Below are 27,724 nucleotides of genomic sequence, written 5' to 3'. Positions count from 1 at the left end.
TTGAAAGCTGTCACATTCAGTACAGTTGTAAACATCACCCTGGGTTACCAAACTGTTATCTTTAGGTTTACTTCTTCAGATAAACCATGGGATCTTCACACATTTCAACCAGAGAAAAATCAATTCTCCCTCAAACAGTTGCACAGTAGTTTACCACCCGTGCTTAAATGCACAGCCTCATACTAGCTTAAATTCCACTCTGGGTCTGTCTGCAAAATATCCTCGGACACGGGCTTTGTAGTTAGGTCTGGGGAAACACCAGAGTGACTCAACATCCTCCCTCATGTTGGCATTCTTCAATCTAAAAGTGTCCCTCTGGTTCTAAATGAATCATTTTGCTGAAGAATATTTAGATGTATGTAGTACGTTAGAACACTATTTCTACAGTGTCACTTTTGTAGACTGTTCCTTACGAAATACTTATACTGTGTATAAAGTTGTTTTAAAAATATTATTGGATAATGGTAGCTTTGTTATGGGATTCTCTAAGAGGGTTCAAATTGTGTTCTTTAGGATGCTGAAATAAGGCTGTGTCAAATGTTACCTAATAACTGAAATTATTTTTATTTTACTCCCTTGCATACACTCTTTTCTATTTCAAAGTAGAAAACAAATGGAAAAAGAATAAGGGTATCCAACTGGAAATTTAATATAACTGATTAACGAACTCGTTTGGCCTTGAATGAAGATTTTAAAGAGAGTTGTGATGCAGCTGCAGAAAGATGTGGTTAAATCCTGTCAACTCTGCCACCAGAAGAATTTGGCAGGATCCTGCAGTGACATCTGCCCCAAAACAAACCCAAGGGCTTCAGTGGGACTCGGACTACTGCAGGGGTCCTGCAAGACTCGTTGGGCTGCTAAATGTAGCTAGCGTTGAGGAAAAAATGCTGTTTCCATGCAGGAGGGATGTGAACCCAGGTTTTCTGTTGTGAGGAGAGCCTGGAGTTTGGGGACCGGTGGCATGGCATCCTGTTTCTGCCTGTCAGGTGGTGCAGGTGGGGGCAGGTGCTGACCCTCACAGCTCCGGCCAAATGAGGTTTCTGGGTCTGGCAGGAGCCAAGCTTGAGGCTCCAGGGGGGAAGAAGATGAAAAAAATGAGGCATAGCAAAAAGTTCAGCAGCCGCCTGAGCTCAGCAGCAATGGACCTGGGAACTTGGGTGAAACTCAGGTGTCTACACCCCATCTCAGCTGGCTCCATCTCCTTTTGAGACAGACCCTAAGAGCCTGCCAGTACTATCCAGTAAAGTCATTTTTTTTCACTTCAAGTGGTAGAGGTCTACACCATAAAACCATCTCCTTGGATGGAGTTGCATGCTTTTCCACCAAAGAGCAGTAAAACATCTTTCCATTATTTGTAGGTCTACTTATTTGAGATCTGGTAGCACCAAGCATCATCAGGGATTCTGCTGTGATGGGCTCTGTCACACAGAGAGGAGAGGTGCTCAGCCCCAAGAGCACCCACTGCTGCACACAGCAACGCTAACGCTGTTGTTACAGTTAATTTCCTCCTCTCTTTGATCCATCTAAATTCAGCATGCATTATCCTTCTGTTATTTATGTAAATGTTTAGATTAGGTAATATTTTATTCTACAGTGAATGACACCATAATCCTCCTTATTCTTTTCCTTTATCATAAATATTTAGTTTGTTTTTAGCTTGTGGGACTAAACACAACATCGTTTTCATTACTGTGAAATCTTCCCCTTTTCTTCTCCTGCAAGCATCCCTGGTCCCCTGGCAGTACTCTGCCTCCCAGAACAGCCTAATATTGCTTGCATTACTGCAGGATTACCACAGTGAAGTATACACTTGGTATTATAATTCATAATGTTGCTTTAAAAGATTAACCACTCCCACGGCTGTGTCTGGTAATTACAGAGCAGACTTTTTTTTAACAAAGAACAGCGTGCACAAAATGACTGGCAAGGAGGTAAGTGTTTGGGGTGTGCTTTGTTTTTCAACCTCAGAGAAAACGAGATGCAAAATTGATAAAGGAGAATGAGAGTGGGTTTTAAGCTGAGATACTTCAGTATATTAGTAATTTAACAGATTTATATGAAGGAGATGGCACTGTCGGCCCCTGGAATGTCACAGACTGATGCAATTGGCAATTGCCAGCTCAGATGACTTCCATGAACAAATCCAAAATAATTAATAGACCTTCTGGAGTTTTCCAGGCAAGCGAGTGTGCTGGTGAAAGAGCAATAGTTAGTTTAGCCTGTCAAGGTTCATTCTTTTTCAAAACTCCAGTCCTCCCTTGATGCTCTCTAATGGTTTTTTGAAACACCAAAATGTTTTTGCATGAACAACATTACCCATTGTGCTTTAGTTAAATGCATTTCGATGTCAGACATACTCCTGGTTTGAAAATGCCTGCTACCTACCCCTTCCTGAGGGGATCTCCAGGGAGGGTAGCCAGATTGACTTTAATCGGCCAAAGACACAGAATGGGTTCTTAATGCGATAAACCGATCGAGTGTGCAAAGTCACATTAATATGTGGAAACTTGATCAGCTTTTATTAAGGGATCAGGAACCGGTTTAATTGCTGAGTGACAAGAGCATGTGTTTGTTTAATTGCTTGTTTGTGTTTATTGCAAAGCCTCGGGGAACATGGTAATTCATCCCATTGTTGTTTGAAAATGTGGGTCTGGCACCCAAACCAACTGCACACGACAGACACTGGTCTTGTACCAAGTGTTGCTTCATCAACATTTACCACGTTCCCATTTGGCGAGGACGGCAGCCCTTAGAGCAACAAAGTGGGATTCTCCTTCCAGTCCAGAGCCAGCCATGCTGTAGAAGGTTGGAAATTTTGTACTTAAATGAGGAGTCACTCACTGTCTGTTAAATGAAAGTAGCATTTAAAGGCTGCTGCATGGTAGAGCAACCCTAACGGATTGTTCTTTCACAGCTGGAGATGTAATGGTTGCACGCTCCTACAGAAAACTCCTAAAAGATCTCAGAGCCTGAGGCAAAGTCCATTGAAGCTGTTGGTGTCTTTCCATTTGTTGGACTGGCCTTTGATCAGGCACTAATGCATAGCGATAGCTTTTCTATACCTTTTCTGAATGGGGTTTTAGCGTAGAATTGTTCCCTGCTGTAGGACTGCAGCAGTCCTGGGGATAGATCTGCTTTCTTGGCTGGAGCTGACCAGAAGTCTCGACGGTACAATGAGGCCTGGCACTCCGTGCTGGGGAGAAGTATTAGGTTTGCTGTGAATTTACATGAGAAGTCCCTGCCTAGCAATCATTCTAAATATAAAGCTTCCAGAAATACTAGCATTTCTTTCCTCCATATTCTTGCCTTACTTTGGAAGGTGAGTTTCCATCCAGGAGCACCAGCTGGAAAGACTTTCCTTCCTGTTTTCTCTAAATTAGCCATTTTAAATACTTTCTTGATGGAGCTGGATAGAGGGTTGCTGATGATTAGGGTTTATAACTGGCTTTCCAGTTCAGTATCCAGCATCATAGAATGCATCTACTTCTGTAGATGGAGCCTAGGAATAGTCGTATCAATATACATTACAGGCTTGTCATAACTCACTCATTTCCTATTTCAAACAGGAGGAAATATACTTGAACATATCTGTTGTATCTGTCAAGACTTCTCATTTGTCAAACTATTAGTGGTCCCTCTGTCAACATAAATAAATCTGTCCATAAATCTTGACAGGTATAATCATTTGTTGCATTTGAAAGGCAAGTCTCTAACATTAGACCCCTTTTGATTCCTAACATGATTATCTTTAAAGAAAGACATTTCAGATGCCTTCTGAATCTGGCCTCTGTCAAATGATTTCTCCTCTCTTGCTGAGTTATCTACTCTTACGAAGTAAGCGAAGGCATAGTTCCTGCTGTCAACTCTCTTGAAGACCACACGAATCATTGGCATCGTAGCAGCTCTGAGGCCCTATCCTGCAAGTGTTTCTGTTCTTGTTTGTCAGACTAGGCTCCCGATATGCTTATTGTTCTTTACGACTAGGTTTCTCATTCCTATTCGGAGCCATTCTTCTGGCACCAGTTGTCCTTTCTTTACTTTTGGGAAGCTATCAAAGAACATTCTTTGAAGGTATTCCATCTGACGCTGCTGATCTTTTCAGCACTGTTGTTGTTGGCAAACAATCCGTACCCATACAAGAGAATTAAGCCTCCGAAATGGCCATTTAAATATGGGCTAGCATAACTTAAGATTGAATTCCATAATACCAACACGCACTTATCAAGGTCCCCTGCTGCTCTGGGGCATACTGAGCATCTCCAGCCTTACAAGGCTCGAGAGAGAGATATGAAGTGACCTTGTTTCTGTGCTTGATGGCCTTATGTTAGTAATTTTGCCTGACTGATTAAGTTAACAGTTATCCAGCATTCACCAAGGTGGCATGTGAAGTGAGGGTCTTTGGCCAGAGTTCAGTGTCTCAGCAGACAAATCCGGCATGTGACCCAGAAATTGGTCAATGCAGAAGTACCAAAAGGCAACCAGAGAGTCCATAGATAGCATGGCTTCATAGCATTACCAGCCACACGGAAAACCTGAGGCACATGCTTTTGCAAATAAGAATGAGTGAGGAGGTTGCTAGGGCTGCTTTTGTGGGAACTGCACAGTAAAGAGTGGATCCCCAGGGAGCTCCTGCAGGAGCCAAGGTGCTTGGTACCCAAGCTCCTGTGGTGTCACGTGTATGCCCAACTTACTCTGGCACGGGAAATTAGCTAGTGAATGCTGGAGGATCCCATGTCTAATGTTTTCCCTTTGGTCTTCTGACAGTGAAGAAAGAAAAACTCTAGTGTTTTTCATAAAATGTATTTAAAGTTCTTCATTCTCCCTCTTTCAACTTTCCACTCCTCCAAATCATCTGTGGTTTGCTGCAGCAAAGATTTTTAATTGACAGAATTTCAACTTGTGCTCTAGAGAGACTCATTACTTCACAGGTTCTTTAGCTTCATGGGGCCTTGACGCCATGTGGGATACTTCCTGCTTTCTTCAATGGATCCTTGCCACTGAAACTAATTTTTTGTTGAGCTGCAGAAGTAGTCTGTGTATCAAGAACAATTATTTCAGAGACAAACCCTCATGCTCCTGACCTGATGATGCTTTATACAGGATGTCCAGATGCAGAGTGTCAAAATGCAGCTGTTAGATAAGGTTCCCATCTGAATCACAGCTCTCAATGCAGTCAGTTATTAAATAGCCATTTTTTTCCATGTCAAGTTACAATTTAGGATAATATTTCACTTGAGTGGACAATATGCAAGAGCCATAGACATCTAGTTTGCTGTACCCACATGGTAGGCTGGGAGTAAGGGAGGGAGTTCAGTCCTTCACTTGAAGGCAAGGAATCTAGAGCAGTATTTAGTTACATTTCTGTACCAAATCTGTTTTAATTAAAATACTTAGAAATATTTGGTCAAAGAGGACAGTTATCTATAACCTTGCTGACAACACATTAAGACTCTTGTTTTGTAAAATTTGTTGAAGCAGAGGAGATAAGCACCTTGCTTTTATGAGGCTGCATGATATGAGGCATATGCTTAAAAGCAGAATACCAGTTCATCTGAGTTCATACCAACACCTGCACGTGTTGATACCATCAGAGGGTCTGCAAGACCATCTGCAGCCCCTAGGTGAGAGCTTCTAAGGGTCTGAATTATGGAGGTGTATTATGCCTAGATTAACCTACACCCTGGCCTTTTGCATCTGTGCCTGCCAGTACTCCCTGAGTAACCAGCATCCACTAGATCTCACTGATGCTGTTTCTGATTCCCTTTCTCCAGGCCAGGAGAGATTCTGGGCTCTACAGCTTCCTTTTCTGTTGACTGGCAAGATGGTACGTTGTCAGGTAACTGCTGTTGCCACCAACTGCAAAGCTCGCTGCCTCTAGAGTATAATGACACCTTCTGAGCCGCTTCTTTTATGCGTTAACCTACTTGGAAACAGAGGCTCATGTGCAAATTCCCTCTGTATTTTGCGAAGGCTGGAACATAAGCCAGATCTGAGCTGAATTTCCCCCTTCCAAGAGCCAGCTGAATCAAAATCCCCTGATGCAGACATCCCCAAATTTTATGGGTGCAAAAGATGTCTTGATCCAAATTTTGCAGTTTGCTCCCATCTCTGCTTAAAACATAAAATGTATGTTTTTAGGGAAAAAGGATATAAACATCTTGTTCATGTTTGAGCTGAGAACGTCTTTTTTCTGTAGGCTGTCAACACAACTTCAAATGCATGCAGCCTGTCCAATCTGACAGACAATTTGCATATTTGTGGAATGCTAACGCCAAGTTACTGTATACATTTGTACATGAAAGCATTAGAAAGTTTGAAGGATTAAAGGTGGAAATGTATCCCCCTTGGCCTCGATTAAAGATCAAGACAGCACATCAATAGATGGCAGACAAATAACTGCCGCTTTGCCGTTTGGAATGGCTTAACCCAAAAATAATAAAATCCAAGCTATTTCCTAGGACATAAATAGCTGAGGGTTTTACACGTGCTAATTGCCGGAGCATTGGTTTAGCCTTTTGAGAGTGTAATGTGGCGTCTGGCATATTGAGTGTGAGCCCTCTGACACAGCGACCATCGTTTTGTTCTGTACCAGCTGCATGCCTGGGACACAGCTAGAGGTCCGAGAACCACCCCAGCACAAATGCATAAACCTCAATGTCTAGGTCTGCACCTTCCTCAGCTTGCTCTCAGGTCCTGGAAAGTTCTTTAAGGCCAGATGGAGGTGCTTGGCCCGTACAAAAGTGACTTAGTTTGCAACGAGATGGGTGTCAGGAGGAGCAGCAGGTGCTCGATGGTTTTCCGTAGAAAGATGCTTGCTTGGCTGCATGCGTCAAGATGTATTTTGGAGCCTGGCTCTAGACACACTGATTTGAAAATGGAGACTTTGAGTCTTAAAAATGAAATATGCTAAAGAACGCTTTTGCATGGTTCCTCCTAAGTATCAAAACCTGATATTATTTATTTTACTTGTACTAAAAAATAACCTCAATAAGATGTTCTGCGTTGGCCAATGGATATAATTTAGGACCAGACATTGGCAGCACAGGACAGAGAAAGCCAGAGTTAGTCAAATCTTTCCCCCAGTCTTTGATCCAAAACATGAATATTCCTTTGATTCAGAAAGGGTTTGGCCAGCCTTTTTCGCAAACGGTTGCACATCTCTGCACTTTCTGGCTGGGGGAAGTGGAAGTGGCAAAGCCTCAGATACCTGGGAACCAAGAGCTGAAAACTCTCCTGGAAACTTCTCATGGTCTAACGAAATTCCTGGGCCAGCTTCCAGCCTAGGCGGGTGCAGACAACCAGCCAAACTGGACCACCAAATCTGTCGAGATTCAGCCATCATTTACGAAAGAGGACTGGGATTTTCGAGGGAGTTTGTAGGAGCTGAAAGCCCAAATCCCTCTAAATCCCAGTGGGACTTTTGCTCCTCTCTTTCTTGTACTCCACTGAAAATCCCTGTCTATTCCCCTCAAATATTTCAAAGACCTCAGGTGACATTTTCATTATAGATATACCTCCCCACCAAAATTACGAAAGCACAGAATTTTAGCTGCAGTTGCTGAAAATGTGTAAACACACCAACCCAAAAAGCCCCAGGCTACACCAAAACTCTTGACCACAGAGCCCCCTGTGCTGTCAGGAGACAGGTCTAACTAGGTACCCCAGTTTGAAAACTTCAGCCTTAACACATCCAGAAAAATGATGTTGTTGTGTTAAAGCACATTACTCGGACGCTGAGATGCCTTTTTACTGGGAGCAGCATTACAAAGCCGATCTCTGCCTGGATGCCTATCCCAACATGGATCTGACAATGCACATGTAGGAAAAGCTCTCTCATGCATTCACAGTTTTAGATGACGTCCATATATTTGTTTAAAAAATAATTAGGCTTGCTTAGCTTTTGTACTGTTTCATTTTCTTTCTTTTTTTTTTTTTTTTTTAAAGTAGCTTTTCCTGTAGCGCTCCCAGGCCAGTACAATGCTGGCTTTTAAAAGTGATTTGTCTGTTACCAGGCAGTTTTAAACTTTTACTTCCTAAGTCCTTGCAAACCAGCAATACAAGGCGACTAAAAAAATCTCCTGGGGATTGTTTTTATAGTAACAGTGAAAGCTTAAAATGTTGCAGCGGCAGCCAAATTATTTTTCTTGTAGTGGAAACAATACCAACAACTGAAGTCTACATACAAAACAGTTTAAAGCTACCCATAAAAATGACTAACAAATGAGTGCTACATTTCTTTTTATCATTTACTCTTTATAAAAAGTGACAGTTTGAAGGCTACTAATTTGCTAAGTTATTTCCCCTCTATAGTCATGGTTGTTCAGTAATTAAAGGATATATAAAACATGGACATATACATACTAGTATAGTCTAACATTTTTGTGTGGTTTAGGACACAGTCCACTTTCTCACCCACTAATGCAAAAGTAGGTAGACATATGCAAAATTTAGCCATAGGGCAAAGTTTGATTTCAGGCAAAATTTTCAAGAACACACTCATGACTAAAGTCTGAGTCTTATTGACTTTCTGTAACACTCCTAAATTATTCAGAATGAGGGTGTCCAAAGATGTGTAGTTACCTCAGGGCATGGAGGAGTATTTTCTCCCATGACTAAACAAACAAGGTCTTGAGTGCGGTTGAAATCAAACATTTGAAATATTAATAATTGCTAATGCTAATTGTTGAGAATTTTTTAAAAAGTCATACGTGCTATCCTTAGTTAAGCAATTACTTTCTAAAGTCTGTTACTAAAAATGGTACTTGTCTGCATCTAAGCCCCTCCGTCGCTCTTGAAAATGGCACTTACGTTCTTAAGTCACTTAGGCTGGTTTTGAAATCTTTGCCTGACATTTCATCGTCTATTTGCTGGCAGCGGCCCTTTCTATACCTGCAAGTAGCAAAAACTATATTACTCCCTCTGAAAGTAAAGAGCTAAAAATAATACAGGACTCAGTTTAGCCAACATGAAGGCAAAACAGAAAACCACGCGTTCAGGAAACTGAAATGAGAGAACTCAAAGCTCTGGCTGCAGGGCAGGGAAATGATTCAAAGGGGACTTTCAGCAGTTGCTGCTCTAATTCCATGCCCATCGCCGTCGGTGTCTGGGCTCCCCACGGCCAGTGCAGGGATGCTTTCTGGGGCACATGGAAAGGTTAGGCAGATCCTTGGGGTGTTGCTAGATATCGACACCGTGGCACATGCCCCACTGCATTCCTCTGCTAGGACGTGTGGTGCAGGACCAGTTACTCCAGTCACAACTATTTTACCTGTCCAAATGAGGAATTGAAGGCAAGGGCAAGTATTTGATATGGGGGTGTGTGGCTGTGCTCTGAACTAGGTCATTTGTCCTTCAATCAAATTCAACGTGCAAGTGCTTGTCTGTCAAGTCTCCAAATAATGATGTTGTAGCTGTATATTTGGAGTTTATCAGGTCCTACAGAAAAGGAAAAATGCTTCCTAGTCTGAAACCTCCCCAAAGCTTGCGTTAACTAATAAGTACCTGCTAATTTTCAGTAGTACTGGCCATGAGAGAGAGACAAAAAAAAATAAATAAAATAATCCTGGTCCATAAGATCGAGATTAAGCCGATAACTTTCCAAAACAAAAAATGTCTTAGTTCTAAGCACTTCTCAAAATGGCCACCATTACTGTGAGAAACTCTGTTCCAGTGTATATAAAACATAGTGGAGTAATAACATCTCATTTGATTATACAAAGTAGTTTTTTCCTTAGTGTTTTAGTTCTCAAAATTCCCAGAATACACTCCATTGAAACTGTTCACTTGAGAAATTAAGTACTGTACGTGATAAGACAGTCATGTGAAATTTTTAAGCTGTCATTAAAAACGATTATAATTAGGACAAACTATATGAAAATGCTTTAAAATTGAGACCCTGGTGAATTAAAAATTAAGGGGTATATTATGTATTATCATGTTGAAGGGCAGGGATTTACGCGTGTAACTCCCATTAACACTAATGTGAGTTGCATTCATAAATCCCCATGCCTTGCGATGAGCATACACCCCCTCGTTTGTTTTCGCTGAACAACCTCAGCTTTCGCAGTACTCCAACACAATACCTCTGCCTGCGGAGAAGGAGCAAAACAGCAAATCAGAAGTTTAAACTGTTTTCCCTTACAAATCAAGGCCCCCAGATAGCGCAAAATGTAATTCATCTAAGCGGTAGCTGTACTCCCATGAGTAAGATTTACTTATGAAAAGTAACTGTCACAGAGTCTACTCTTCCCTGCAACTCCCGTGCTTTTTCCCACGCTTAATAACTAGGAGTTGGGCTGCAATCATTTTTATTATGTCTCCTCTAAATGCAGGAAGGCTATTGCTGGGGGTAGGCTTGTAAAAGCAGTTCAGTCGGGAGCCTTCAAAAGGAGCCGCGTTCGCGGCAGCGTGCGGTTCCCACGTGGCGAGTGAGCGTGTATTGTAATGACGGTGTACTCAAATGAAACGCACCTCTTGCCCCGGTGAGGCCGTAGGGCTGAAGTCTGAGCAGTGAACGGAGTCTACCGACTGCTGGGCTTTGGGTCACCGTCGGGTGAGGGATGAGCTGCTGGGCTTTAGGCTGCGAATGGTTGCCAGTTCACTTTAGTTTAAGTCTCAGGATAGCTGGTGCTTTCCTTATAGCCCCAACATAAAAAATTATGTGAGTTTGTATCTTGGCTTTCATTGGAAAAAAAAATGTAGCCCTTGTTATTATAAGAGAAACGTTAATAAGTGAACCCCAAAAGTTGATTTACATTTTTTTAGATAATTTTGATCTGTATATAGAAATAAATAGTTTTTGTTAAAGTGGTCACAGGGTCTGTCTCATGGTCTCTTCATCCCATCTGCTCCTTTTTACACCCTTGGATTTGGCAATACTGATACCACTAAGGTAAGTTACTTCATCTGTAACTTGGGGTTTGCTGAGAGTCTGCTTACAGTGCTCAATAGAAATGTCTTGTCCTACTGCTTTTATAAACGAACCGATACTACTTCTATTTAAAATACATTAAAAGAATGGGCATATTACCACACTATAGCTTACAGCAAAAAACTCAACCCAACAAACCACAGCTCATACCTCATACCTTTCTATGGCATTGCAAATTTGTAATTATACTAATGCACTACGTTCCTTACAACATATTTTCCCCGGGGCAAAATAAATAAATCTAAATAAAATAGATATATAGAGAGTCAGTACATGTCCTATTGTATTAATTAGCACCTGAGCAAAATGTTTTTCCTTTCTGTTGCCAAGCCAGAAAAAGCACTGATGAATTTTCAAGCAAAGTAATGAATGCCAGGTTTATTTCTTTATTGGTACCTGTGGATTCTGTTGTATTGCTTGTTAACAGATGCAAGTGGGCAATATAACTATTACATCAGGCAATAATATAGAAAACCAGGCAGTTCCTAAGCAACAGCCCAGCACTGATTCTTGCCAGCGATTCTCTAGGATTCCCTCAGATACAGTAAGTGAAGAGGAGTTGGACAATATAGTCTAATTTTGAGAAAGGAATAAAGCATGAAACTGGTGATTTTCAAAATCATATTTTTGCAGATTTCTTACCAAATCAAAAGAACTAAAATTGAAAACTGTCAAAAACATTTCAGCTCAAGAGCTGCATAAACTTTTCTATTGTTCAGGCAGCTAAACAGAGACACAGCTATTTCGCTTCATACCTTGCCCACAAAAAAAGTGAAAAATAAAGATCATAATAATAGAACCTCTTCAGCTTGTTGGACTGAGACTGGATTTTGTGGTGTTTCTTTTTGCAGACTCACTCATCAGTTGAGCCTAAAAGTAAAACATTTTTCATCTGTTCTGTATGAATTCCACGGTCAGTCAAATCTGGACGCTGATGGAAAAATTCATAATAAATCATTCTGTTTAAGCCATATAGACTGCGTGCGTGCGCACACATGTAATTTTGTGTGTACACAAGATAAAAAGGTGTATTTCAAAGCAATGTCACTCTCAGATGTCACTAGCTGATAACGTTTCTTAGTCTACACATCGCATATTGTAAAAGGGACATCTGCTTTATATATAACTGGGGATTCAATGAAGCAGCAAAGCTGAGATCTTTTTTATTATCCGTAACTTTCCTTGCAATGGACCAATCCAAGCTTGGACTCTCTCAGCATTTGGAGAACATTGTTTCCGCACTTTGGTTTAGTCCAATATGGCACTCTGTGTCAAGCTCAGGTTTTGAGCCAAACTTCTGTGAAGGATAGTGCTTTCATCTGATTATGAATAACGTCCTTTCAGAAAACAGTTTATAATTAGAATAAATAAGAACAGACATACATGCACATGTGCACACACTTATGGACCCAAATGCATGCGCTTCCAGGAGCACAAACATGAATAAACAAGAAGAAGATATTGTAAACCAGATGTTCTCTGGGTTTGAATGCTCCATTGGTTTCCATACACCATGTATGGTTCTGGTCTGCTAAGGGAACAGAAGTAAGTTCGACATAGGAGCTTGCAGTGCTAACAGTTTTACCTTGCTTGGGAGGTGAGAAGTGGGGGGGGTTTCACTGAAGACTGTGACTTTTTGCAAAAAAAAAAAAAAGGAAAACTGATGTCATTTCCAAAACAAAATTCTCTGTTGAGATATTTGAGTTATGGGCCAAAATACTTTACTTTTTGGCCAAAAAAAGTATCAAACTCATTCACAAGAGCTATGGTTTGCATGCCTCAAGCCTCCTGATCTCTGGGCTTGTGTCCCTTCTCCGTATTTCACAGCAATGCATTCACAGTGTGCAAGACAGAGATACCGAATTTCTGGGCACTGTGGGTGCGTGGCTGAAATGGGGAGGCACCCAGGCACCCAGGCCGTGGCCCCCACCCTGGTACCAATGCAGTGGTTGTGATTCAACCGCTTTGCTCTCTTTTCTCTGCCAAGCTGTTCCAGTTTTCAGGTGTTAGATATTTTTCAAATAAGCAATAAAATATGGTTTGAGAAACAGACACTTTCTGCTCCCTCAAAGGGGAAGAGAAATGTGCACCTCAATGAAAACCCTATTTTCTATTAGAAACTAGTTTTGGTGAAACAAAGTCACCCAACCATACAACTCAGTCCGCACAATTTCCACGTGTTTCCATCTTCGCCTCCTTCCCCTCCCCTCCCAATCTCCAACCCATTCTCTGCCTTCCTGATATATGTTGACATGAGAATTAAATCACTAAGAAGTATGAATGCTTTAGCTTTAACAGAAAGCCAGGTGACTATTCCTAGCATGGAAAGTTAAATGAAATCATGCTGTGAGTGAATTCCTATTGATTTCTTCAGGATTGATCAGAAACATTTGTCAAACTTTTGTTTTCTTTCTGTCCTACATCTTCTTTAGACACAGAGTTAAACATACTAAGGAACGTTTACATTTTAAAAACGTGTTCTAAGGTCTTTACATAAACATATATGTAATAAAAGTGACTGGTGATTTATATTATCTATATACATTCAGATACTTTATTTTCTAAGCCAAGGTTTTAAAAAATAGGTGCCTAAATTCAGACACCTAAGTCTATGTTTACAGTCTTTGGTTGCCTGATTTTCAAATATGTAGTACTCAGAAACTCTTTCTTTTTTTTTTTTTTTTTCTGTTAACTTAAGGTGCCTAGAAGTTTTGGACAAAAATTACATTGGGTTATTTTTCATCTATTAGAATCAGAAAGGGAAAATTAAAGAAGATTATAAACACAGAAAATATGTAAAAGCAAAAATAAGAAAACCATAAATCCATGGTATTTTCCCACATTTATTTGAAGAAAATGAGTTGCATTGGTGTAAGGCACATGAGTACAACCCAGCAGATTTATGCTTGCTAACTGAATTTGACCTAAAGCCCTCCTTCGAAGCATTTGTCTTTTCTTCTTTAGGTTCACATTAAGGCCTCCAGTTTCAAAAATGTGTGCGCTTCTGCACCTAATGTATATGCATATTCAGTGTGACTGCGTATGGAAATGGAGCATCCGTGCCAACAATTCTACAGCTAACAGGCTTTTTGCATGTGCAAGTCTCTGAGGGTTGTATGCTATTGGGGTAATTGTGCATGTAAATCCAGCGGGCAGTCGCACACCCAGCTATAACGTGTACAGCTGCATTAATACTTTTTTTTTTTTAAACCTGCTAGCAAAAGAAAGTGAGAAAAATGATACAGTTTTAGACACCTGGACCTTGAAATAATAATAATAGAAAAACCCTAAAAACTGATTATGGATCTTGAAATGATGTGGTTCAGCTTTCAAAACCTGCCCCTGCATTCCCCTCTTAAACACAGGTCATTCTTACATTTAGGCACTGTTAGATTTGTGGGTTTAATTACAAGCGCAAATCATTTTTTGAGGCAGTAAACATAAACTGACGCTGTTCTAAAATCTAAAGGGAGAAAGTTAATATTAAAAAAAAATTAGGAAGAAATAAATAAATATATAACAAGAAAAAGTTAGTGGAGCAGCTGTGTAAATAATATGAACAATGTTAAAGAATAAAAGGAAACTGCCGGAGCCACTTGGGATGAGGAGGGAGCCTACAATCACTGCTCTAAGTAGGTCTTGCTCGTTGGTTGTGCCTGTTTTTTTCTGCCAACTCCAGGTCTGCCTTAGAAGGCACTTTCTTGAAAGGCACCGGAAGAAGGGAAGGAAAATGAGGTTATCCCATAAAATATTCTACTACTATTTGGTAAGGGCACAGGAATAGAGAATGAAGCAATGGTTTAATATTAGGACTAGAAGCTGCATGAAGTAAGTAATTAGCTGAACATTTGCTCCATTCATCACTGCAGAGTACATGCTGAATTGTGTTGAAGTCAATGAAACACTTTCATGGTTTGGCTGCAGGCTTTGCTGAATGACTCCGCTTGTGCATAAAAATGCTCTGAACCTCAAACACCGAGCTGCACTTGTGCACCAGGAGTTCCAGACTTGGAAGCTAGCAAGGTAAGAAAGGCATCCTCTAATGTCCTGGGGGCAGAGGACCTGTGGGTTTGGACCTAGTGGGTGAGGTCTCCTTTCTTCATCTGAATTTTGTAACAGTTTTCAAGGCCTTGAAGATAGACTAGGATCAGCAGAGCAGAAAAACTAAATCAAGTAATGATCATGTTCTTCTCGTTGCTTAGAAGTTACGTACAGTAAATCGATAATATAAAATGCCCTGGTTTAGTCTCACTAGAGATCTGTTGCTTGGATGTGTAAGGATATAAATTAAATTTTTGAGACTTTACTAAAATACAAGGCACTAGGAAGAAATTATCAGTTGATTATTGTTTGTCAGGTGTAATCCTTACTTTGTAAATGAATGCAAGGCTTCGAAAAAGAGCCAGGGATGCTCTCCCTGGACAGGAGCTCCATATTCCTCTGCAGAGTCCCAGTGCAAGGTTGGGGCCATGCTTTGCAGACATCAGCATGCTTTGATCACCACAGAGAACGGAGCTACCTCTAGGGCTCAGTAGTCTCCACATTGATTTACTCTGGCATTTATGATATTACCATGTACCAGAGATGGGACTTCTGTGATGCTGATACCAGTCCACAATGTGAACTGGATCATGACCCCAAGCAACTCATTTCCCATTAGTGCAAGAGCAGTTCCTTTATAGAGACGGGCCCAAGTTGCATGTGGACTGGACATGAAAGGTGTAGAAAGGCTGGGGAATTTATTAACAGTTCCCTTGGCGACTGCATCCCCTATGATCCTCCTGCCTTTCCAGCAACAGGGCTTTGCAGTAGGAAACGCACATCCCAGCACCAGCCCAAACCCTGCAATGGTAGCTAGGGCTGCTGTTAAATGACCAGGCTGAGCTGACGCTGCTCCTCAGCTCATTGCAGGACCTACTCAGTGCAGTATAGCTGCTCTGACATTTACCCGAGCTCACATATTGCCATAGTCCCCACCAATGCAAGCCAAGATGCATTCCTGCCGTTACCTTGGCAAAGCAACATAACCTACGTGAACATATACTGAAATTGTTTTGCTGTCCTGCCGCAGCTCTGGTTATTGCTGGTACATGCCGAGCACCATGAGCCACCGTCAGGCTAAAAGTTGAACAAGAGCAGAGTTGAACAGAGCCCATGGGTCCGACTGACTTAAACTGGCAAGGAGCCAACGCTCTGCTGTAGATCTGCTGGAAGGCAGAAAAGAAACCTGATGAAGAAGAGTCTGAAAAGACTCTCTTTGTGCCAGTATGCTAAGTAGAAAGTCACTCCTGACTACACATGGGCCAGATCCAAAATCTGTTTAACACTGTGGGAATTTTTGCACTGACTACGATGGCCTTCGCTGCAACCCATGGGCTCTGACCTTCCATATCCTGTGCAGCTGTACAATCCTCTTTGTGCAAGAAAATTAGGTGCATTGTAACCACGAAATTACCTGCGAGTGCTCTAGAACTGCTTTGTGTAGGTGACATGAACAAATCAAGGTAGAGGACAAAAGAGACAGGATCTGATACATCTACAAAATCAGTCAGGGGCCAAAACAAATGTAAAGAGTTAGTTTAGAGACTCCTGTCAATAGCAAGAAAGGGAAATAACACCACTTGGGGAAAATTTTCAGGCCAGTGAAATAAAGGGAAGTTTAACCACTGATGTCAGTGGGAAAAATACTGCCATTATATAAAGTATATGAATGTTATGAGATGCAAAGACTTTTGGGAATGAAGCCAAGCTCATTAATTGTTTTCCAGCGGATTCATCATTCCCAATGCAACAACCCATCCATTGACATAGCTGTTGTCCTCAGCCTGGTCTCTTCCCTTTGCTATCACATTTTTGCATAAAGGCGGTTGCAACGTTACTCTGCCATCTCTTTCAGCAGTCAGGAGGGCTGGTACTGGGGGAAGGCAAGTGTTTGGAAATCAGAGCCTAAGAATGGGATGCTCCCTGTATGAATTCTTTCTCCACTGTGAAACATCCGAAGCCTGCCTGGTGCTTACTCCATTTCCAGACCAAGGGCCACGGGGAGAGGAAAGCCAGTGCAGACTGTGCTCCAGGAGGACTGGACTTTTACAGGGTTTCTAAGAAAAGGCCAGCCGGCACAAATTAAAGCAGCCTTGTGGGGCCTGGCCCTCACCAGCCACGCTGGGCACTACCACAGTGCATGCGTTCAAGGCTGGTCATGCTCTCTTTGACTTTTAGGTAATACTGTTGACCCAGTGCCTGGGCCACCTTGGTGAGCTTGCAAAGCGTTTGTTGTGCCTTTTCAATCATGTTCCCATGTCCCCGGTTCATTAGGACGTGGGCAAATGCTTATTGCTATTTTTGCACGATTGATTGACTGCAAGCTATATCCTTCCCCAAATTTCATCAGGATTTTCTCTGGTTAGTAGATGCTTTATTGCCCTTATTATGAAGTGCAGTTGCTGTATGACATCAGATAATAGTTACTTTGGGTGGGTTTTTTTTTTTTTTTCAGTCTCCTTTGCCAAGTCTGAGTTACTTGCTTCCTGACTGAGTTGATTTGCTACTTTAATTTTTAGAACATATTGTTTTAGTACCTGTGTGACTTTATGTGTGTGTGCATAAAAAAACCCCAAAAATAGTATTTTTAACTGAAATCTATCTATCTAGCTAGCTAGCTAGCTAGCTAGCTAGCTAAATATGTGCGTAAAATAAGTAGATGTTTATTCAATAGGGCAATGGTGGTCTTGGAATTTAATTACAACCTGAGTAAAACTGGTGTTCTAAATTGCTGTCCCATCCTGCAGCAAGAAGACCTACAGCAAGATAAAGCACCTCCATACAGCTTTTACCTGCTAATAGCATTTCTATCATTGCAAGATCTGGCAAGAGAGTCAAACGCCACGTTTTCCCAAAGGTATGTAAAGCATGCAGAACTGACGGAAAGATTAACAAGTTTTCTGTGGAAGGAGCGTACATCTGCTGGGGTGAGGAGAGCCTTCACTGATGTGCCACTTGTAAATGCATATGAACTCTGTAATAGGTGCGGTGCTTTTGCTCAACAGCTGCAATCTTTTCATTGTACCTCTTTTGTTGAATTCAGATAAAAGCACTTCATCGTCAACAAATCTAATATCTGTTCTTGTCCCACTTGAAAGGGTCAAAAGGAATTTCCCACCAGAGACCAAAAAAACTGAAGCTGCCTAGTGAGTTTGGGTGGCAGCGTGCCAAGAGAGAGGGGAGGGCAGGTAGTCTCCCCGATGCCTCGGCAGAGCAATAATGTCAAGAAGCATGAAAAGCACTCTCCAGCCTTGCACACAGGGACAGCAGGGCAGCCAGACGCGAGCTATGAAATCGCCTCCCTCCTGAGCTGCTGGGGCACATCCTCCTCCTCAGAGACTCCCGTGCAAGAGATCAGATGAAGCTATTTGGGGTTGCTGTCTCACGGCGGAGGAGGTGAAGAGGCAGGGGTGCTCAGGCTGGAGTGGGAGCCCGCTGCAGAGGAGGAAAGGCCTCTTGCTGACCTGATGGTCATAGGCAATATTTCCAGCGTACCTGGTTCTGCAGAGAACAAAGGTTCAGGAAGCTGGAGGGGGAGGAGAAGATAGAAATTCTCCTCTCTTACGTCTCTCTCCAGTCATTCATTGCCCAGGATGCTGGTTGAAGCCTCTGTGCCATATTGAGAGAAGGACTTAAAAAATGGCTTACCTCTACATTCACAGCGCCGAACCATTACCAAAACACACACACATATTCAGCAGAGTTGCAGCGTATGTTAATGTGTGAAAGACATTCCAGTCCTTTACACCAAATGCAGAGTGGATAGATTTCCAGCAGCTGAAGGGCGAAGCAGGTGTATACTTAGCCCGTTTTCTAAAGATGTGCACTTCAGTGCCTGTAAATATTTGGCTAGGTCAGAGCTCTGTGTGCTAACGAGCCGCATGTGCCAAAGTGTCCATGTCCCAGGAGCCTGTGCTTTGCACATTGTCTCAAGCTTCTGCAGCATCGGTGCAAGGTGTTCCTATTTGTCTTGTACTAACCATTTCTCCTAGTGTCCCTGCAGAGGCAGCTGCCTGTCCGCAGCAGAAAACAAGTTACCCAGATACTAGCAGGGCCTCCTTTCTGCAGGTTGTAGCCCAGCTCACCAGGGACATGGTCCTTGTGCAACGCTTCCTGATATCTTCCTAGATCCCAAGCCTGGAACGAAAGCCCACAGAGAAGTTAGAGACCAGATGTGATGAGAAAACAGACCACTTTTTAATCTTCTTCGCGTTATTCGCACAGGCTATGGAATAACAACACCCAGAGGCCTGCGGCACTGTTAACTCGGGGAGAGCCTGTGGCCTGTTGAGGGCAGGGATGGGAAGTTGAGGCACAAAGAAGGAGCACCACAATGAAAGAACGTGGAGCAGCCCATCACTAACACCCTCTTCCCATATCAGCGATTGGACTCAGTTATGAGAATAAAAGGGACCTTGGCTGCGAATGACTTAGGGCAGCATAAATATGTATTATGAATTTTAGGCTCAGACATAATTAAATGCCATTTGTCAGATCTATGCTTGTTTTTCATCTCATTTGAGTTTTACAGAATGAATTAACTAACAAATGTGCCTCCGATTCTACCATAACAAATCATTTCTCAGAATGGTTGCCTCCAAGCAGCAGCGAGAGCGCGACTGGGGGGAAGTGACCTTCTGCTGTGAAGGTGTCACGTTCCAGCAGAGCCCTGAGTGGCAATGACAGCCTCGGTAATGGGGAGCCCGTAGTGCCTTGGCAGCCTTGTTGATAACTTGTTAATTTATTTAGTGCAGTGGTGCAGAGGCAAAGATCTGGAGTAAAGGGTGAGGTGGGCTGAGCCCCAGGGTTGAAATATGGAAATATTCTGGGTTTTGAGAAAAAAATAAATAAATTCTTGTTCATTGTCTCTGAATGAGGTTGGTGACAGGTGCCACTGGCAAGCAAATAGGCAAATGTTTGCACCAATGCAGCTTTCATTAAAAAAAAAAAAAAAAAAAGATACAGCAAATATATGGTCAGCACGTGCATAGTTTGGGTAATAGAACAATAAATGCTCCTCTCCTGGTGCTGTGAAAGCATGTTTAGGGCACACCAAGTGACCGTCACTCTGAGCTGGGAGCCGTAGGACAAGGAACAAATGGTCTGTTTGCTTTCAGCAGGCAAAAGGGAGAAAGAGTTAAAGACCCTAAGTGAAGAAATCCTTTCATTGCAGTTTAACTGTATCTTGAAAAGTTCTCTTCCTTTGTTCCATGACATTAAAGCAAAGGTTCTCTTTATACTTAGCAAATTTTTATAACAAATGGATGAATTCGTTAGCCATGACTTAGCTATAGTTTCTGAAGTGTTAAGAAGTGCTCAAAAATTTGTGGGTGATACATACTTTAAAGGATCTGATGTCTTCTCCAAGTGACAAGCTCCTTCCAGACACCAGACCCATTGGTAATGGCACAAAATGGCACAAAAAAAAAAAAATTTAAAAAAAAAATCAAAGCATTCATTTTCTGTTTGGACAGTCTCACGTATTGTCCCCAGCAGAAGGCATTCTGCAGCTGTATTCTTCATGCTGCATGGTTCATAAATTTATGGAAGTTGTTCGTCATATCAGGTTAATGAAAATATGCAACAAATACTCTAAAGAGAGCTGGAAAGCAACATTGGTAAATCAAACAAATAAACCTGATAAGAGTTGTCCTCTGTACAGCTCTGCAGACTTTATCCTTAAAATATCTTAAAGAAGATGGGGTAGAAAGTATTTAACAAATAATGTGCTGTCATTTGAAAAACAAAACCAGATGGTGGTGTTAATGTATCCAGTGACTTAAACATAATGCCATGTGTCTGCGGGAAAACAATAACCCCCACACAGCACAATCCTGCAAACCTTAAGTCATATACACCGAGCAGTTCTCTTATGAATGAGAGGAAAGAAACAGCAGCCTGCGGCCAGTTATCAGTAGAGGATTGGTGGCGAGTACTGGACCTCAGCCATGAGCACAGCCATTCTCATGGCAGGCTGAGATGCAAAAGCAAATTTTCCTCTTCCCCAGCGAGGGAAGCGGTGCTCCGGGCTCTCTGCGGGCACCCCGAGCTGCAGGCACCCTGTCCACGTGTGCTGCCTCGGAGGTGTTCAGGGAGCCTGTTCGGCCACACGTCTTCTTTTTGCTCTTTGCAGGCCCTGCGCGTAGTGCAGCAGCTGAGCAGCGTCCCTCAGCTTCTGGAGGATTTGGAGTGCACACGGGACACCTCCGCTTTGACCTCAATACATGAACGTGCACAAGGAATTTCCCCTGAACATTTATTATCCCTGGTACCATAGTCAACAGTTGGCTGGGTAACTGAGTAAATTTACTTGAACTCTTTATTTCCCAGGTCTTATTTTTCTAAGGAAGGCAATAAATCAATGACAGGAAAAGTACTCACCAGGCAGAAATTGGGTAGCTCCATGACTTAATCAGCACTGATTAATGCCGGTCGGGAATCTATCTCTGCATTTCTTTGGAATACATTTTGGAAAGTCTAGTAGTTCCTAGCAGAGTTTTGCATGAAAAATTAAATTACTTTCATATTCCTGTCTCTCTTTAACCAGTAAGTTCCTTGAGGCTCACACCATACTTCCACGTAGGTACGTACAGGCGCTACGTGGACCAGCGGTCCCTTGGGAGACGAAGCCAGGATTTCGGTGCACAGATGATCGCTGGGGAGCCCAGCGCCAGGTCTGGATGGTGGGCAGCGGAAAGGCACGGACAGCCGCAGCCAGATAAGCCGCTTCTTTTCCTCTCTGGCTGTAACAAACTGAAAATGCCAAAGACACGTCAGCGAGAAGCAGCCAGAGGTAGGGACGGGGGACGGAGCTGCGTCAGAAACAGCCCTTCTTCTGCGGGGTTGGAAGAGGAGCTGTAACTCCCGAGGAAGGTCAAGGCCGGCCAGCAAACAACCCGGGCAAGAAACCCCCGGACGGATAAACAATCCAGACATCTGGTGAGATCCCGGCACCGCTGCAATCAGTGAGGTTTTGGCACAGACTTCAATGTTGCCAGGATTTCCCTTGTAATTAGCAGCGTGCAGCCTGTCTGGGGAGGATGTTCCCTCCGGAAAGCTGCTGGAAGCGGGCTGTGAATCGAGCTTAATCTCTGTGAAGCAAAGAATAACACCTAGTTAGTCTCTGGCCCCCTGAGTATGAGAAAAATGCTAACTTGAACTCAACAAATAGTATTAGATGCTACCAATAACTATAGCTAGTGTCTGTCGTGGTTGCTGCCAAGATTTTTGTTAGGTGCTTGCAGTGGCTACTGAACGTCCCCCCAGCACAGCACTGGGACGGACTGGGGGCAGCCATGAGAAGGGATTCAGGGCTTGCAAAGGGAGAGTAAATCTCTGAGCACGCAGGAGTGATGGCGTACACTTCTTTAGCACCAGCAAATTCGGCAGGCACCTACGAGCCAGGCAAATTAAAACAGTGTATCCCACAAAGCTCAGACTGGTGAGACCATCCACAGTAATAGGTATTTCAGATTCTACACCGATCCAGCCACACACACACACAAAATACTTCCACAATAGGGTTTTTCTTTAAAAAAAATATAAAAACTGTATTGTTTAAGACCTTAGCTACCTGTATTTGAAGATCGTTGTCTGAAAAGATGAAAAACATACATTTTCATTTCATTTCAGATTAGCATGGTAAACAGCTAGATCTGTTCTTTCAAGTGGAGCATTCAGCTCCATTTGTTAGCTTTGTTGCTGATATTTCACCTCTCTTTTATTTACTTAACATAGTTTGACAAGAAATTCTCAGTGAGATAATATATCTACATGAAAGACTGGCGAGGGGAACAAGTCCAGAGGTTTCAGTGGGACAGAATCAATTATTTATGTCTTTGCCATTTTGGTCTGCCTCCATTCCACAGAAGAGCCACCCAACCAGCTGAACATTTTTGGTAGAAAAATATATTCTATTTTTAGGAAAAAAAAAAAGGAAAAAAAGAAAAAAAAAAGAAAAAAAAAGAAAGAAATGTAACATCTGTGTAAATCAGGATTTCACCCACTCAGAAAACAAAAATCAAATCACAAGCGATGGAAGCTATCACCTTGTAAAACAACGCCCTCTCCCCAACCTGACAGGATGGCCCCTGCTGCAAGGAGCTCCCAGTACAAAGTGTGGTAACAAATGTACCTGTTGCTTTTGGCCACACAAAATTAGGCAAACTGTAGAGAAGTCAGCTTGATTTCTCCTGAACAGCGCAGCGGAAATGATCCTTACACAGCAACCAGCTGGTTCAAGGAGTTTCTGAGGCTGAACTAAGGCAGTTGATGGAGGACACCTACATTCTTCAATAAATATCAGAGAGAAAAATTGCTTACCTGGTCTTGATGGCTTAAATATATAAACCAGAGCAGTTTCACATATAGCTCACTCCAGCTCAAATCAGCACTCATGCCCTGAAGAGACCCCAGTCGCTGGAGCTTGCTGTGTTTCAGCGGCGTAGGATGGGACCATGCCTAACATCAATCTCCAAGCAGGCACCGGTGCTGTAACCAAAGGCTGTCAGGCTGCAGGTACGGCAGAGGGGCTCCAGCTCCTGCATCAGCATCACAGTAAGTGACAGTGGGAAGTTTTTAAAACCTGAGAGCACTTTGTCAGTCAGAGGTCAATGAGAAACAGTAAAGAGTACAAAGGAAGGCATAAATAAATAAATAAATACATAATAGAGTAGAGAAATGAGAGGGAATGGGCAGTGAATTTAAAAAATAGAGACACCAAAGTATGCTAAAAACTTACCCAAAGAAAAAGCCAGGCCTTCATGGTGTTCCCGTAGGAGCTTCAGTGAAATCTTCCCCTCACTTTGATGATGGAGGATCAGGTCCTTAGGAAAAGGGGGAAGTTTGGGCATAACGAAAAGAAAGAATGTACTGCAAAGTGAAGGAAAATAAGTGAGCAGTGCCGTACAAAAATAACGATTCAGTAGCTGGTAGGCAATATTGTCATCTCTGCACACATCCAAGGACTTAAGTGACCCACTACTCTGGCTGAGGATCTGCTCCATTAATAATAAGAAAGAGCAATTTAAACTATGGCTTTTTTCATTGTGTTTTATACAGGATTGGGGAATACGTTATCAAAGGCTCCAATTCTGGCCAAAGTCCACAGGCATCATCACCTGTGGTCAGGCCCTGGATAGAAAGATCAGAGCTATCTTTGCGTAGCCCTACCACCAAAACCAGATCAATCAGAAGGAACTCAAAAGGAAATATTCTACAGGGAACAGATGAAGATGCATTTAGAGGAAATAATCCCCATTCAGGATGTCGTTATTAAAAGAGAGAGATAACTATCAGAGCTAAGATATGTCAGGGCAACCTCATTGACATGGGACTGGAGAACTTCTACCGTAAAAGCAGAGAAACTAGGTCAGTGCTTTTTGAAGAGAGGAAAGCTCAGGGTGGACATCATTATTTTATATACGATTCTAAGGGGAATAGCTAGGAGAGATGTCAGAAAACTGGTGTCAAACACAAGAACAAATGGACAGGCTCTAAGAAAGGGAAATGAAGAGAAACTACAGGAGGCTCGAGCTTAAGGGATATAAACATTTCTGTACACACTAAGTAGTTGATGCAAGGACTGGGTTACAGAAAGGGCTAATAAGAGCAACCAAGAAGGGTTTGGGAAAGGAAAAGCTTTGTGGGGTACAGCCACCTGAGAGCAGTCAAATCTGTCTCTTGATCTTGGTCTGTCCCTAGAATTACCCAAGTTTCAATCTCAGAATTACTTTGAGATTCACATATAGTAAATCTCTGTGCAAGCGCAATAGATTGAAGTGACAATTCAGTTTATCGCTTGAAGATAAAACTCTGAAGAACATTTGCCTTCTAATTCTATTAATATAAATGTAATTACAAGGGCTAATTCCAATTCAAATGTTAACTTATAAGGGTTGGTGGAGGTAGCAGCCTACAGAGAAAGAGATGACGCTGGAATGCCTGATCCTTACGTTTGATCAATAGTTCAGTGTTAATAGACTTTATTTATGAGTTGGAGCATATGGTTTGAAAATGAGCCTAATGATTAGGTTGCATGTGTATAGACACACACTCCTCTAAGCACTAGAATATTTGCATGTTGCAGTTGTCTCTAAAGAAGAAAGAAAAACCTCTCTGTAGTGTTGTAACAGATTAGAATAGTCTTTATTTAAAAAAAAAAAAAAACAAACCCAAAAAAGACCCCAGAATACTATCATGCAAGTGCAAACACAACTTCCAGAACATGCTGCTTTAAACACAGATCAAACCAATGCTCTTTGTTCTAAGTAACTAAGATGTATACCAGTCACTAGGAAAAAAAGAAGTAAATTGAGGTAATAGCCTGGCGCAAAGGGAATTTGAAGACAGAGGAGAATTAGTGTGTAGTCCAGGGTTCTTTGAGTACATTTTCTTATATACTCTGAAATTTTAAGGCAGACCTTCATCTGGTAGAAATAAGTATGGCATTACTGAAGCTGATGGAGTTAAGCTATGGATCTGGTCCTAAATATGTATTCTAATACATATAAAGAAGAAAACAGGAAAAAAAGGAAGCATAAACATAATAGACCCAACAGTCCCACTGAATAAGGATCAAATTCTGAGTTCCTGTAAGAAGTGTAATGCCAGCCCTGTTCCTTGGGAATTTTCCGTGTTTAGAATATTTTTTTTTTTCTACTCTATTACCTTGGTCTGAGTAATGTCACAAACCTTCCTCCCTTCTAGCCCAATGGTCAACAAGAGAGGTTTTTAAGTGAAAGTCTGAGAAGGAAAGAGCCTGAGTGTGCTGTAGCTCCGTCCCTTTCCATTCTGCTCAGTGGTAGCAGAAACGTACCCACACCTTCTAGATCATAAAAATCCATGGCAGCGAGATGCTCAAAAATTTAGAGTTCAACAGAGGATTTGATATGCATGTTTTGAAAATTTTCATGGTATCCTCAGATCAATTTTGAACTGCCAGGATATGATACTGAGAGGAGCTGCTCCATCTCAACCACCGTAATAGCCAATGAGACATTGATGTTGACATGGAACCAAGGATTTGTCACGCCATTGGGAAAGAGCAAGGATCACAGAAGTGAGTGATACTGATCAAAGCAGATGAGAGTCAGGAATGTTTATACAGGAGATGCAAACTCTCACACATACCTCAGTGATCTGAAGCCGTCAGAGTTAATATGCTGTCTATTAAAATTTGTTCAAATACAGCACCTGTCACAGCACGTACAGGAAAAGTGTTTGTTAGGTCAATCTTACGCGAGAAGAGCGAGGTGCAGTAAGAGGGAAGTGAACTCGAGCTGGCTGGGAGGGGATACGCAGCCTAAGCGGTGATACCTGTGCACCCTGTCTTCTCCTAGGCACCAAACCCCAACGGTTATTGCACTATGTGGACTTTAGGTTTACTCCAGTGTGATCATTTCTCACAATCTTAATAATATTTGAATGTCTGGCGTGCTTTAATATTTGTCTTCTAGCAGTACTCTGCTAGGAAGGGGAACGCAATGCTTGTGTTTTACAGATTGTCTGCAGCAGAGATGCAAGTTGGGGGTTTCCCCTAGCCAGAGCTGGAGCTCAGGGCTCTCACCATCCGGTTGCACACTCGTGGATCAGTGCTCACAGAGAACAAGTGGCAGCATCCTGGCAGCACAGCAGCCACAAGGCTAGTACCGCTGTGCTAATACTCTGCTGCTGTTGTGGTAGCATATATAGCAGTGGTTTCAGGAATACACTTAAGATAGATACTGTACTGAAGAAAATACGATGGCCAATGAGTTTTCACCTCTCACTAGGTGCCTAAAACAACATGCCATTACCATGGCAGCTGGGCACTCTGTGGGAAGATCTTTCATATCTGCTTCACATACAGGCTATCACAAAAGATTACTTGTACTATTGTGTGTCCTTAAGCAATAGGAAAGCAGCAGATTTGTATTTCAGGCAGTCCCAAATGGCTTTGTTATTGTCCATGCCGTTGTCGTCTACCTTAACCTGAACTTTGAAAGCTTGCTGCAGATCAGATAGTTTCAGAACAAGCCCATGTTCTTAATGAGTAAATGAAGTTACTGTTATTTTAGTTTATTCTAAGTGTTGAACCCAGCATGGGATCTAACCTGGAATAGTCATCTTGAGAATATTGCGGTGGAAAGTAGAGCGTAGGATTTAACATTGGAAATTAGAAGTTGATCCTACTTCTTATACAAAATTGAGATTGACAAAATTGAGGTTTATCTACATAAACCTTTAAACAAAGATGTGGCTCTGAATCAAAATTAGGGAACTGGAGAAATGAAGTTGAGGATTTTGTTCTCTTAAAGGAAACTTGCCCAGCAAGACTGTCAGCAGAAAGCGCTGCTGCAGAGGAGAGCTAAGCACAGACGTTAATGGAGTCAGTTCTTTTTCTGGAGGTCAATTTTGAATAAACCAGGATTGTTTAAAAATGACAATTATTGATTAATTAAATTTATACTTGGAGCTTAGCCCTCTTAGTTTGAAGAGTCTGTACACCAAATTGGTATGAATGACCAACTAAAAGAAAAAAATAAAAATCATTCTTTAATTAACTGCTGTTCAAATTGGATCTAATGCTGGCAATGGTTTCCCCACAAGTACAAATACAGAGGGCTTTTGCAAGTCTCTCTCTGCACTCAGGTTCCATAAAGCAGCCTACCCTGTGTCTGACAATAAAGAATAATATGTCCATCTCCAAAATGCGATCCTCAAAAGATAGAGTAAGATAGTTTGAAAGGAGCTTACGGGTCCAAAAGTCCAACA

General features: G+C 42.0%; 1 long non-coding RNA gene across 1 annotated transcript; it reads left to right on the top strand.

The window, feature by feature from the left end:
• The first annotated feature begins 14,852 nt into the window (after nt 1-14,852).
• LOC129211562 (uncharacterized) lies at nt 14,853-21,236 on the top strand. Its single transcript, XR_008578866.1, has 3 exons — nt 14,853-14,953; nt 17,719-17,828; nt 21,105-21,236. It is a non-coding gene; the product is annotated as an uncharacterized LOC129211562 (long non-coding RNA).
• Nucleotides 21,237-27,724: the final 6,488 nt, after the last annotated feature.

This window comes from Grus americana, chromosome 11, assembly GCF_028858705.1.
Source record: "Grus americana isolate bGruAme1 chromosome 11, bGruAme1.mat, whole genome shotgun sequence".
Classification (NCBI taxonomy): Eukaryota; Metazoa; Chordata; class Aves; order Gruiformes; family Gruidae; genus Grus; species Grus americana.
The sequence above is the reverse complement of the archived record's forward strand: the minus strand, read 5'-3'. Positions and strand labels throughout refer to the sequence as shown.